This window comes from Pseudorca crassidens, chromosome 7 (assembly GCF_039906515.1).
Source record: "Pseudorca crassidens isolate mPseCra1 chromosome 7, mPseCra1.hap1, whole genome shotgun sequence".
Taxonomy (NCBI): domain Eukaryota; kingdom Metazoa; phylum Chordata; class Mammalia; order Artiodactyla; family Delphinidae; genus Pseudorca; species Pseudorca crassidens.
This window is the reverse complement of record NC_090302.1, coordinates 24,529,056-24,541,170: the sequence shown is the minus strand read 5'-3', so window position 1 is coordinate 24,541,170 and position 12,115 is coordinate 24,529,056. Positions and strand designations below refer to the sequence as shown.

Sequence of the window (12,115 nt, the reverse complement as noted above, 5' to 3'; positions counted from 1 at the left end):
TCTGGGTATACCTATACTCTGACTTCCTGTTAGTTTATGTAGAGTAATAAAGGTCTGTTTCCGGTATTAAAAGCATGAAAGAGATTGTTAACCTTACCCAAGAGTCAGCCACAAAACTGTTGTCAAAACAAACTGAGCTTTTTCTAGACTCACTAAAAAGAGATAACATTCTCATTTCCTTCAAAGAAAATAACTAAAAGACAGAGGTCAGTTAAGCACCATAAAGAAAAATAAATGAAATGGCCCAGATACTGACGAAAACATTATGTTAAAAGAAGCAACATTTGGAGAAAAAGGAGTAACTTTCTACTGTTCATGCCTATGATGCACACTGCTCACCATCCCAAATGAACACAATACTGTTTCAGAAATTCTAATCTGTTCCAGCTCTAACACTGCTAACTCTAGCAGAACATTCACAGGCAATAAAAATAGTCCATATGGACACTGTAGTGATAGGAGGCTCAAACCAGTTATAACTGGAAGCACATGACCTGGCAAGATATTAGAAAATAACCGCTGTCAGCATAGGAAAGCTTAGAATATCAAAGGATAGATTTCACTTTTCATTCTGCTTTAGTTCAAGGTGAAGTCATTTAAATGATTAAATTCGACCTATTGTTGGGAGCACTAATAGCCATTAGTTGTTTATACATAAGGCTTTCCTCAAGGAACATAAAACAATTCAAAAACATTATTTAACTTCTCTTCACACTTTTGAGGTAGCAGCCACAAAACATTCCCAATTAACTGAGGCACAAGTCAATTCTGTGATTTGTCCACAGTCCCAATATGATTCAGACCTGTAGCTGGGAATGAAACCCAATGTCCTGATTACCATAAATACCAGAAATATGCTCTCAATCAGCACTAAGTAGAAGAACAGTAATTTTTACGAAATGATGCTATATGGGTTAAAGCCTTGCTAACGATTAAGATTATATGCAAAATAAAATAGAACTGGTGTCTGCTGAGGTCAGCTGCACAGAGCAGCTCTCCGTAATGCTAAGGTAGATGGTCTTACTCTCCCCAGTTCCCAGCAGCCAGGCCTCAAGGAGTGAAGAGTGGAAGGAAAACAGCCTTCTCTGCCAGAGCCCTCCTAACTGGGGTCAGAGTCACTCTAGAAGGCTCAGTTTCCACTGGGTTCTTCTGTTGATCTTTGGTGGTATAAAAAGCTCAGTACCTGAAAGGAAAGAGAAAATGTGACAGACACACTCTTTCATATTGGTGGGAGCTGAGACAGTAACTCTAAGCTAACACTAGGAGACGGGGCTTTGTACCCACAACACGACCATCAGAACCAGAGTTAATGTTTCCGTGACCCTAACAACCTCCCAGTCAGAGCAAACACAGCCTGGAGGCCCTGCCCCAAGAAGAGGAATTCCACTTCGACTTTAGCCATCTGGGAGGGTTGAAGAAAAAAAATGCCCACTGAGTGATTCAAAGTGGAAGAATGTTCTGTATTCCAAATGGGAGGGGGTGGTAGTTGTGGTTACGAGGCCATATGCATGTATTAAATTTCACCAAACCATGCACAAAAGAGCTGTACATTTCACTGTATGTCAAATTTACCTCAATTATAAGAGTAAAAAAAAGTGCTGGCGTGCATTCCGTAAGTAAAGTTAATGGACAGAAAATACTTATAATAAAAATTTCTAAAAACACACTGATCAATAAAAATGTCCCTACTTAAAAAACAAATAAATAACTGGAAGAGGTGGGCGATGGTTGGGGGGAATTTGTCACCATTAGATAAAACTCGCAGGCCCTCTTTCAGTTAGATTTATGGAGTCTCTTACTTAAGTAGAAATCATATAGAGGAAGTAGAGGCATGAGAAAATATGTATATAGAGAGGCATTCATTCTCAGCATTATTCAGGGTACACCTATATGTATGACCCATGCAGACATGAAAAATTATTTTACAAGAATATTTTAAAATGTGAGAAAAATGCTCAAGATAAAATGTTTTAAAAACATGGTTTTCATTATACATATATACATGCATGATACACACGTATGACTAGAAATTATTAAATCTTAATTTTCTTTGCTATACTTTTCGGTACATCCAGATTTTCTCTACTAATCATAACAGTTTTATAATTTCACATACAATTACTACTCTCTACACCCCGAAACAAAATTCTATTGTATATAGACAAAAAGACCACAAGAGGTTTTGCTTATTTAACAATATTGGAAAAGGTTACTTAAATTCAGGGTCAACAAGCCCCATAATTTCAAGTTAAATAGTAACTAACTTTTCAATGACCCCTTATCTGTTTTTAAAAAAGAAACAAGTTCTGAAAATAGTGTATTTTATTTTTTAAAATTAGGCATAACTACAATTATATTTGATTCTTAGACTTAACTAAGAATAAATACCAAGTATTGACTTATTGGCAGGAAAGAAATTATTCTGACAAACTGTATGACAGCAGGACATGACATCTTTCACATTTCCATGTTTGAATTTCACAGCAGAGAGAGAGTCATTTCACAAAAACATTTTGAGGGCTTTATCAGTTTTTCCAAAGACTTCTCTTAATCCTTTGATACTAAAATCATACTCATTTGAAGAAATTTTGTTATCAATTATAACAAGCCCAATTCGGCCATGATTTAAGCACTACTCTAGTAAAAGGTTAATCCATTTTATGAAATGGATTACATTTTTGCAGACTTGCAATCAACCTGCATGGTACTACGTTGCATCTTAACATGAAACAATCAGAAAATGCCCCGTCAAGTCTCTGATCCCCCACTACTACTGTTAGCTGGGAAGGGGCAGGTGAGGAATATTTGAGAGGAACTAATTTTGTGAGTAGCTCATCCGCCTCTTTTTGGGTTATGAGAACTTCTCCTTTCCTAAACAATCTACACTAGTGTTCCTACACAGGGACACGGATAATACATACTCTGGTAATGAGGAGCCTCAAAATTTTAAAGTCTTTAAGGCTCAGCTGGGAAATGGAAGTGCTCTTTGATAAAGCCAACTAGACCACCCTAGAGAAAGGTGTGACTGAACTTGACCTGAAGGTCAGCATCAAGCCAGCAGTGAGGAAAACGGGACAGAAATCACAACTGGATTCGACACATTACAAATTAAACAATTACCAAACAATCTCTGGCCTGAGATGAATTGTAGCATCTCAGAAATAAGTGTACGTTTTGGGACTGATACCAAAGGCAGCTTGCCAGCCTCCAGGAAGAAGGGGATCTAGGGATACAGCAGTTAACTCTCTGCATGTATGAGCTTAGCTGGAACGGAAGGTGGTTAATTTTTTCCTGGTAGCAACATAAGCCATGAAAGTTAAACTTGACATGGCTCCCACAAAGTCTACTTCAAATGTCATCAAAATGCTACCACAGTGTAGCATTTAAATGAAAAAATTTCAGAACATTGCCTCTCACATGCCAGAAATGCAAATAGCAGCCGTAAAAACTGCCACCTTTTCAAAGCTAAAAAGAAGTTGCTGTGCTTGACTGATCCACACGAAGGACGAATACTCTGGCACCAAACTGATCTTTCAAAAGTTTTTTAGGGAATTCCCTGGCGGTCCAGTGGTTAGGACTCCGCTTTCACTTCCAGGGCCCAGGTTCTTGGTCGGGGGAACTAAGATCCCCTGCGGCCAAAAAAAAAAAAGAGTTTTAAACCAACTTTCAAAAGAAAGTCTTTAGGGCTTTTAACTTTGTTGAGGAATATGTAACCTAATCGATGAGAATCCTCTCCCCCCAACAAATAAACAAAACATTTTTGGTATAATTCAATAGGAAATGCAGATGAAATGCTAATCTTCTTTGGATTTGTTTTCAAATTATAGTCAATCCTAAGGATGACTAAAAGGTTCCAGCTCTTAAGCAAGGAATATGAAAATGTCCCCAAGACACAATGCAAAACTGCCAATAGTCCAAAATGATTCAGATGAATCCTTAAAACGTACATGCAAATTAGACTGTTTAGACTCAAACTTCAACTGTAATGAGCCTGTATGCATGAGTGTATACCACTGCACTGACAAGTGTGCATGTCAGAACAATTTTTTTAAATTATACATTGAATGTCATATTGGATTTCCCAGACCCCCACCCAGGATCCCAACACTAAAGGCATTAAACTGATTTTAATAAAGACACAGTCTTAGAACTGAGGGAAAATTGTAGTGACTCCCCATTCTCTCCTAATACTACTAACCTTCTCAACACTTACAAAAAGATATTCCTTCTGCTTAGTAATGGAATAATTTAGAGTGAAAAAAAAATACTAACCAAGAACAGGGACTGAAGTCTTCTCTTGTTGATAAGAGGCCATGATACCATTTGCAGTAGAATTGGGACCTAGAACCTAAGTATTGGGTTGGCCAAAAACTGCCTTCGGTTTTTAAGTAAAAATAAAAGACACATTTTTCATTTTCACCAAGAACTTTATTGAACAACGTATTCACTCTTTTGTTCCACTACCTTCTGCCATTTTTCAGGCAACTTCATAATTCCATCTTCCCAAAACTTTTCATCTTTTTGAGCAAAGAACTGTTCCAGGTGCCTTCTGTAGTCTTCCAGGGAATTGAAATTTTTTTCTATTAAGAGAATTTTGTAAAGACCTAAAGAAATGGAAATCCGAAGGTGCAATGTCTGGTGAATACAGCGGATGAATCAGAACTTCCCAGCCAAGCTTTTTTGCCTGGTCATCAAAGAAACATGCAGTCTAGCGTTATCCTGATGGAAGATTATGCATTGACTAATTCTGGATGCTTTTCCTCGAGTGCTGCTTTCAGTTGGTCTAACTGGGAGCAGTACTTGTTGGAATTAATCATCTGGTTTTCCGGAAGGAGCTCACAATAGAGGACTCCCTTCCGATCCCACCGTATACACAACATCACCTTCTTTGGATGAAGACAGGCCTTCGCTGTGATTGGTGGTGGTTTATTTCACTTGCCCCACGATCTCTTCCATTCCACATTATTGTACAGTATCCACTTTTCATTGCCCATCACCATTTGTTTTAAAAATGGAACATTTTCACTACGTTTAAGTAGAGAATCACATGCAGAAATATGGTCAAGAAGGTTTTTTTTTGCTTAACTTATGTGGAACCCAAACATCAAAGTGATGAACATAACCAAGCTGGAGCAAATGGTTTTCAACGCTTGATTTGGATATTTTGAGTGTGTCGGCTATCTCCCGCGTGGTATAATGTTGATTGTTCTCAATTAATGTCTCATTTGATTCCTATCAACTTCAACTGGTCTACCTGACTGTGGAGCATCATCCAGCGAGAAATCTCCAGCACGAAACTTCGCAAACCACTTTTGACATGTTCCATCAGTCACAGCACCTTCTCCATACACTGCACAAATCTTTTTTTTTTTTTGCATTTCAGCTGCGTTTTTACCTTTCTTGAAATAATAAAGCATAATATGACGAAAATGTTGCCTTTTTCCTTCCATCTTCAATGTTAAAATGGCTACACAAAAATTCACCAATTTAATGTCTTTTTTTAAATGCACGTGCTGCATGCTGTCACATACAATCTAACAAAATTGTTTCGAGTGAAGTTAAAGACAACTAAGTGCTACTAGAGCCATCTTATGGAAAATAACGAACGAACCTTTTGACCAACCCGATAGAAAGCAGACTGAATCAGCAATGATTATTTTATACTTCTGATGACTGCAAATACCCAAATCTCTACCAGCAATAAATTGCCTTTCATTTTCATTGTGGTATCAAACACGTATGTGATTTTAATTTGCCAGTTTCTCCAGTCTCAATTCAGACCTCTACATCTCCTGTCCACCAGAAGAACAAGGTAATAATGGGGGGAAAACAGAAGAAGAAAATCTCGGTGATATATGCCTGGTCCTTTCCAAATAAGTGAGCCATAGCCTGGGGGGAGGGGATATAATAATAAGAGGTTATAGAATACACAGAGCACCAGACTGTACTCAAAGATTTGTGAGAATTTTTACATTAAAACAATTCTGTGCATATCACGGAGGAGAATGCAAACTTGCACATGTGTTTAAGGTAAAACAAGAGACTTTGCAGGAATTCCACGCCCGCTTGAGCCTCAGCAGGCACACTCCAGGCCCTCCGCCTCGCCTTCACTCAGGTCTGTGTGTTCTCTCCTGGCGCACTCTCAGCAGTGATGTCAGGTACTCAAAACACTGCCATGTGACCCATGGTATCCTGCACAGATGACATTACCATGCTTTACCAATCAAAGCAAAAACACAATTTACCTGGTCATTTCCCCTAGAAGACTCGTAGGTTGGTATCTTAGATGTTAACATGATCTGAATAGATGAGGATAAGGGAGGACATGGGGAAGCATTATAAATTGTTAGTTTCAAAACCATTAGTTCTGAAGGTGATCACATTTCTTCTAAGAAATACCTATTACAGTAAATTCAAGTATTTATGGGAGGCTAATTCTCAGTTGTTTTTATTTTTATGGCTTGTAAAATGCTTTTATATCTACCTTCTCTTCTAACCTTCAAAACATTCCAGTGAAGTATACAGGGGAGTATTATCCCCATTTATAACTGGGGAAATCGAGACCCAGAAAGCTTATGAGCCGATTTCCAGCCTCTCTCTCAGCTCCAAACCCACCCTTCCTATACACTGCTCGTGATGCTGGGACTGGGGGCCTGAGAAAACACCTCTCCTTGGACAGCCATTATGCTCCAACAATAGCAGACACCAGAGGGACAGGGCAAGGCTGGACGGAGGAAGAAGAGGGAATTTGTTCCCTTGTTCGCTTGCTTTCACTCAACAGTAGCTCTATACCCCGCAGCAGCTGTTTGTTCCAGTTTCTGTTTATTTCTATACTCTTAGACCCAGCCTCATCCTGCCCCCTCGGCAATACGAGCACTAGCTGGCTGCCACCCCCTTCTCTGAGGTTCAAGAACCAGATCTGCAGGGGCCTCACCTCCAAGCGTCTAAATTCTAAGAATCCCAGCTCTTCCTTTTGTTCCTTCAGCTTTATGGGTACAAGTGGCTGTCGGGTTTCAATCTCAATGTTCCTTCTCTGTGTTCCCTTACTGCCTTCTCAATCCTCTAGTACTTGGTTAACCAGTTCCATATATTAAACTCTCTCTGATAAAATAATAGCTGTGGTTTTTATTTTCCTTAAAGGACTCTGACTGATAAACCAGCCTTTCTGAATCAAAATCAAAACTCTGAACAATACACCTGAGATGTAAGAGACTGAGCAGATATACACAATAAATAGATGACAATATATTAGAATTCTTGATGGGAACGGATAATGGTAATGGATAACATCTTGTGCCAACTTGGCAAGTCTTGGTAATATGATTGTGGTAAAATCTCAAGCTGGCTTTGTTTTCTACCCACCCTGTCGGTATACCTGTTTTTTCCCAAACAATTTTTCTGTTTTCCCTTAAGACGATGGCTTACCAGCCTCATCTAATTGCTTCTTTCTGAGACTCATCTGTTAGTTTTCACAATATCCAGTTTTGTAGTTTTCCTGGGCAATTTTACAGCTTTTCTTCAGGCTATTGTTTAAGGTTGTCTTAACAATGTATATAATTTCTTTATCATTTATATGCAGTTACTCATATTTCTTTATAATTTATATATTTTAGATTTTCTAGTACATTATAGTTTTAAAATATTTCACACTTACCAGTGCCTTATGGTTTTTAAAGTAGTTTCGCTTCATAATTTCATTTGATTCTTACAACAGGTTATCAGAGAATAAGAATATATTGTTCACGTCTCATAGGTGTTAAAGGGCAGAACTTAATTCTTCTTGGTAGTTGTCAATGTGATATTCCCTAATCTTCTGATGAGAGTGGTAGCACAAATATTATTATGATTATTTCATAGACTCAGAATTGAAACTTAACTTACATGCCTCATCAAAAACAACTGAATTCCTGCCAGAGTTGAAATTAGAATAAAAAATGAGAATTTCCTGATTTTTGGTCAGATCTTTTCTCCATATGGAACAAAGGCCTTTTAGTTAAGACATATTATCAGGTCTTATATCTTTAACTTATGAAGCAAAATAAAAAAGTTTAAAAAGGAAAAATAAAGCTTAAATATAACTTGTCAGTTTTAAGTTTCTTTATATCATAAAATGAACATATATAATGTTTACCTGAAATTTTTTGAAGTACCTTAAGAAGTAATAGTTAAATATTAAAGTTGTTTTAAGAATACTCAAAATATTTTTAGTCTATTCAATATTACTCTTCAAAATTTGGGTATGTTAATGCATGAAATGCTCTAAAACTTTAGTATAAAATCAATTTAAGGCAATAATTTTTTCCTACCTCGTTAATAATTCATTTTATTTCAGGAGAGAGAGTCCACTAAAAACTTCGCAGGATTTAATTCATCAACCAGAGGTAGATTTTATTTCCATTTTATGCTAATACTGTAGCATAAAAGTTGGTAATAGCTAGTTTTCTAAATGATTTACTGTAATTGTGTGTTTACCTGTGCACACAACACATGTATACTATAGATAGTGGTAGAAAATTAGAGGACTTGCAGTAGCATTTTTTGGAGCTTTTTGATTATCTTATTGGAAAAACAAAAAACAAACATTATAGGGGTAAAATAGAATGGGCTTTGATAGTCACTAGATGCACTATTAAGTTTCAGGTTTTCCCAAGTAGGTGAAAATATCCTATCAGCAAATGGATTTCTCTTATACTGTCCTGAATGCGAGGAAAGGTTTTTGGCTTCTTCATTATTGAATTGGATGAATGATATTGATTAAATGAGATAACACATAAGAAAGCATCTGTCATGGGGCTGAGACCATTATAGCTTCTCAGTGCATGTTAGTTTCCTTTTCTTCCTCCATATTCCTGATGATTTAGGGCATTCAGGGAGAGACATATATACTGACACTCACCCTTCTGCCCTGTGTGTCTCATGAAACTCCACATAGGCCCAGCTCTAATTCTCCTCGCTTACCTGGAGGCTTAGATTGATAAGTGGATTACAGAGTCCTTTCTTAATTCCCTGATGCGCATGTTAGTCTGTTTGCCTCTCTAGAACCGAGGGCATTCTTGCACTTGAAATCTGAAATTTCTATCACTTTATCAACTTTACGTATTTTCCTTTGGCATTCCCATGTGCTTTCACCTGAGCCTCTTCAGGGAAGGGATTTCAGCTTGAGAGGATGATTGTCAACAGAGTCAGCAGAATTATAGAAAATACTTCATTTGGAATTTTCTGTAAAGTTGACTATAAGTGAGTTCTTCCCTTTTTAAAAAGTTGGAATAGAGACTTCCCTCGTGGCGCAGTGGTTAAGAATCCGCTTGCCAATGCAGGCGGGTTCTAGCCCTGGTTTGGGAGGATCCCACATGCTGCGGAGCAACTAAGCCCATGAGCCACAACTACTGAGCCTGTGCTTTAGAACCCGCGAGCCACAACTACTGATCCCGCGCGCCTAGAGCCTGAGCTCCGCAACAAGAGAAGCCGTGGCAATGAGAAGCCCACATTGTTTTCCCTTTTAAAGGATAGGGAAGGATGTGAAGGACAATTTGACCTTGAGATCAGGTTATCCAATGATAGCAAGGCTGTTGGAAAGAGAATTAAAGTTAACCCTGAAATTATTGCCTCCTTCCTCTTCATATGCTTTATCTAATTTATTACCAAGATCTGTTATTTTTCTTCACAAATCACTCTCAAATTTGCCCTGTTCTTTTCATTCTTCCTGCTGCCACCTGAAGCTCAGTCTTCACTTCCCTGGTGTCTCTCACTCTAAAAGACTCTGTGTACCACTTAAAAATAATCATCCAGAATATTCTAAAGTATTTTTCAGTATTCTTTCCCATCATCCTCTTCTCCTCACTAAATTGTACAATGTATGGTCAATAGGGAAAAAATAATCCCCTCAAATGGCTAGTTGAAGAATGTGTATAGGTGACAAATTCTATCTTGCTGAGCTGGAAGCAGGAATGTTCTAACGCTTTTGACCTCATCTAACCCTTTTGACCCCATGTTCCAAGATTCAACACCCTCTTATAATTGGGGATATTATGAGATGAGCTTCGGATCCATCTAAAAGCCCAGGCATAATTTTTATGGCTAAGTATCAAATGTCTGTGTGATCCTGCACAGTAATTGGAGGTGTCCCGGTGTAGGGGAGCCACTGCAGGGACTGATTCTGCATCAGGTCTGGGAAATCTGCTTCTGAATACTGTTAAACGCTTGTGTTTTCCTGGATACAACAAAAAACATAGAAGTTCCATGACAGACCTTTTATGTTTAGGTTTTATTTTTTAACTTCTGTATGAAAATTATCCATGAGTGTATTTCTTACCAACTGTCTAGATGACATACGCCTAACGTAGTGATGTTTTTCCTTTCTACCAGGTTTTTGCTGAAGAGGGTTTGAAGCTTGCTTCAAGTGTGCAAGCTTTCTCAAAACAGGTAATGCTCATATCCTTGCCTGGTGCTGGTGGTGATGTCATAAATACCCACTTTGAGGGTATATTATTAAGGTATAAAGGTATTTAAGGTTTAAAAGATGGAATTTCATTGGAGGTGTTATAACTTCCTTATTTACATTTCAGCTGAAAGATGATGATAAGCTTATGCTTCTCCTGGAAATAAACAAGCTTGTTCCTCTGTGCCACCAGCTCCAGGCAGTAACTAAGACACCTTTGCAGAATCAAGTGTTTCTAAAGGTAAAAGGGAGGGTGGGACATTCAGGAAAGCGCTTGAGAAACTTTCACACTTCTTTTTTTATTAGGTTAGCTTCCAGCCCCTTTTTCTTCAAATAAAGTGTTAATACCCACAGAAGAACCATGTATTTCCATTTTTCCTGCCTTGACTGCAAGAACCATTTATCATCTGCAGTTATAACTGACCCCAGGAAGTAGTAGGTTCACCAAGTAAATTAGCTTTTTGGACATGATTAATACCATAGCACGGAGCAGCTACCCTTAAATCCCAACATCATCACCTGACTAACTAGGGCACAGACACCTCAGAGTGAAGGGCTTCTGTTGTTTGTTTTAGGGAGTTGGAGTGAAAAAAAAGTAGAGTGCAAAGAATTGCAACGAAGGGGGTTCACTGCCACTATTTGGTGCACTTTGAGAAGCCCCTAAACCATCTGAAATAGAACAGGTTGATTTTCCATCCATTCTTCCTGGGGTTCCATGAAATTGGCATGAGACTTGGGCAACAATCCCTGCTTCTGTGTTCTGGGACCTCAGGTCATCAAGTCAGCTCAGATGCCTTAATCTGTATACCCTTTGAGATCCCTATAATGAAGAAATGTTTACCATTTTCAAACTAAATACTAAAGTCTTTTGAAGGCCTCCTTATAAGAATTTGATTTGCTTGCTTTCTGTCACTATAGGTTGATAAGAGTATTACAAAGACAAGATGCATAATGGCTACTTTGGTCCAACTTCTGTCGCTTTGCTATAAACTGCTGAAGAAGGTAAGATAATTTGTGTATCTTAAATTCACATTAAAAATATTAGTCTAGGGCTTCCCTGGTGGCGCAGTGGGTGAGAGTCCACCTGCCGATGCAGGGGACGCGGGTTGGTGCCCAGGTCTGGGAAGATCCCACGTGCCGCGGAGCGGCTGGACCGGAGCGGCTGGACCGTGAGCCATGGCCGCTGAGCCTGCGCGTCTGGAGCCTGTGCTCCGCAACGCGAAAGGCCACAACAGTGAGAGGCCCGCGTACCGCATAAAAAAAAAAAAAAAAAAAAAAAAAAAATTAGTCTAAAGGAAAATGCAAAAGAAAATAGATACTATTTAATTTTGCAATTTTTATTTTAAAAGTAAAGCAGAAACTAATTGTCTTAATTGTTTCCAGCTTCAAATGGACAACAACAGATGAGTCTCAGTTACAAATAAAGATTCTGTGGATGGTAAAACTTGAGAAGCTTTTGAGGTCAGATCTCTGGAACACCATGTGGCAAAGCTGACATTTTTAGAAAGCAAACGATCCTTTATATTTCAGAAATACAACAATTTTGTAAAGAAAACAAACTGAAATCTTGCTTTATTTTCTGATCATGAAACCGATTGTGAAGCTTTCTGACAACTATAAATGCCATGGTAGTTGCTATATTTCTAATTGCAGTGTGATTTTAAATGGGACATTGCC

The 12,115-nt window shown here is 38.3% G+C and overlaps 2 long non-coding RNA genes across 2 annotated transcripts; one reads left to right on the top strand and one right to left on the bottom strand.

Moving 5' to 3' along the window:
* Window positions 1-684: 684 nt before the first annotated feature.
* On the bottom strand, window positions 685-4,897 carry LOC137226994 (uncharacterized). Its single transcript, XR_010944644.1, has 2 exons — window positions 4,273-4,897; window positions 685-1,183 (listed from the first exon to the last, which is right to left on the bottom strand). It is a non-coding gene; the product is annotated as an uncharacterized lncRNA (long non-coding RNA).
* A 4,750-nt stretch (window positions 4,898-9,647) lies between these two features.
* On the top strand, window positions 9,648-11,890 carry LOC137227593 (uncharacterized). The gene is made up of 4 exons (XR_010944920.1): window positions 9,648-10,422; window positions 10,566-10,679; window positions 11,357-11,440; window positions 11,822-11,890. It is a non-coding gene; the product is annotated as an uncharacterized lncRNA (long non-coding RNA).
* Window positions 11,891-12,115: the final 225 nt, after the last annotated feature.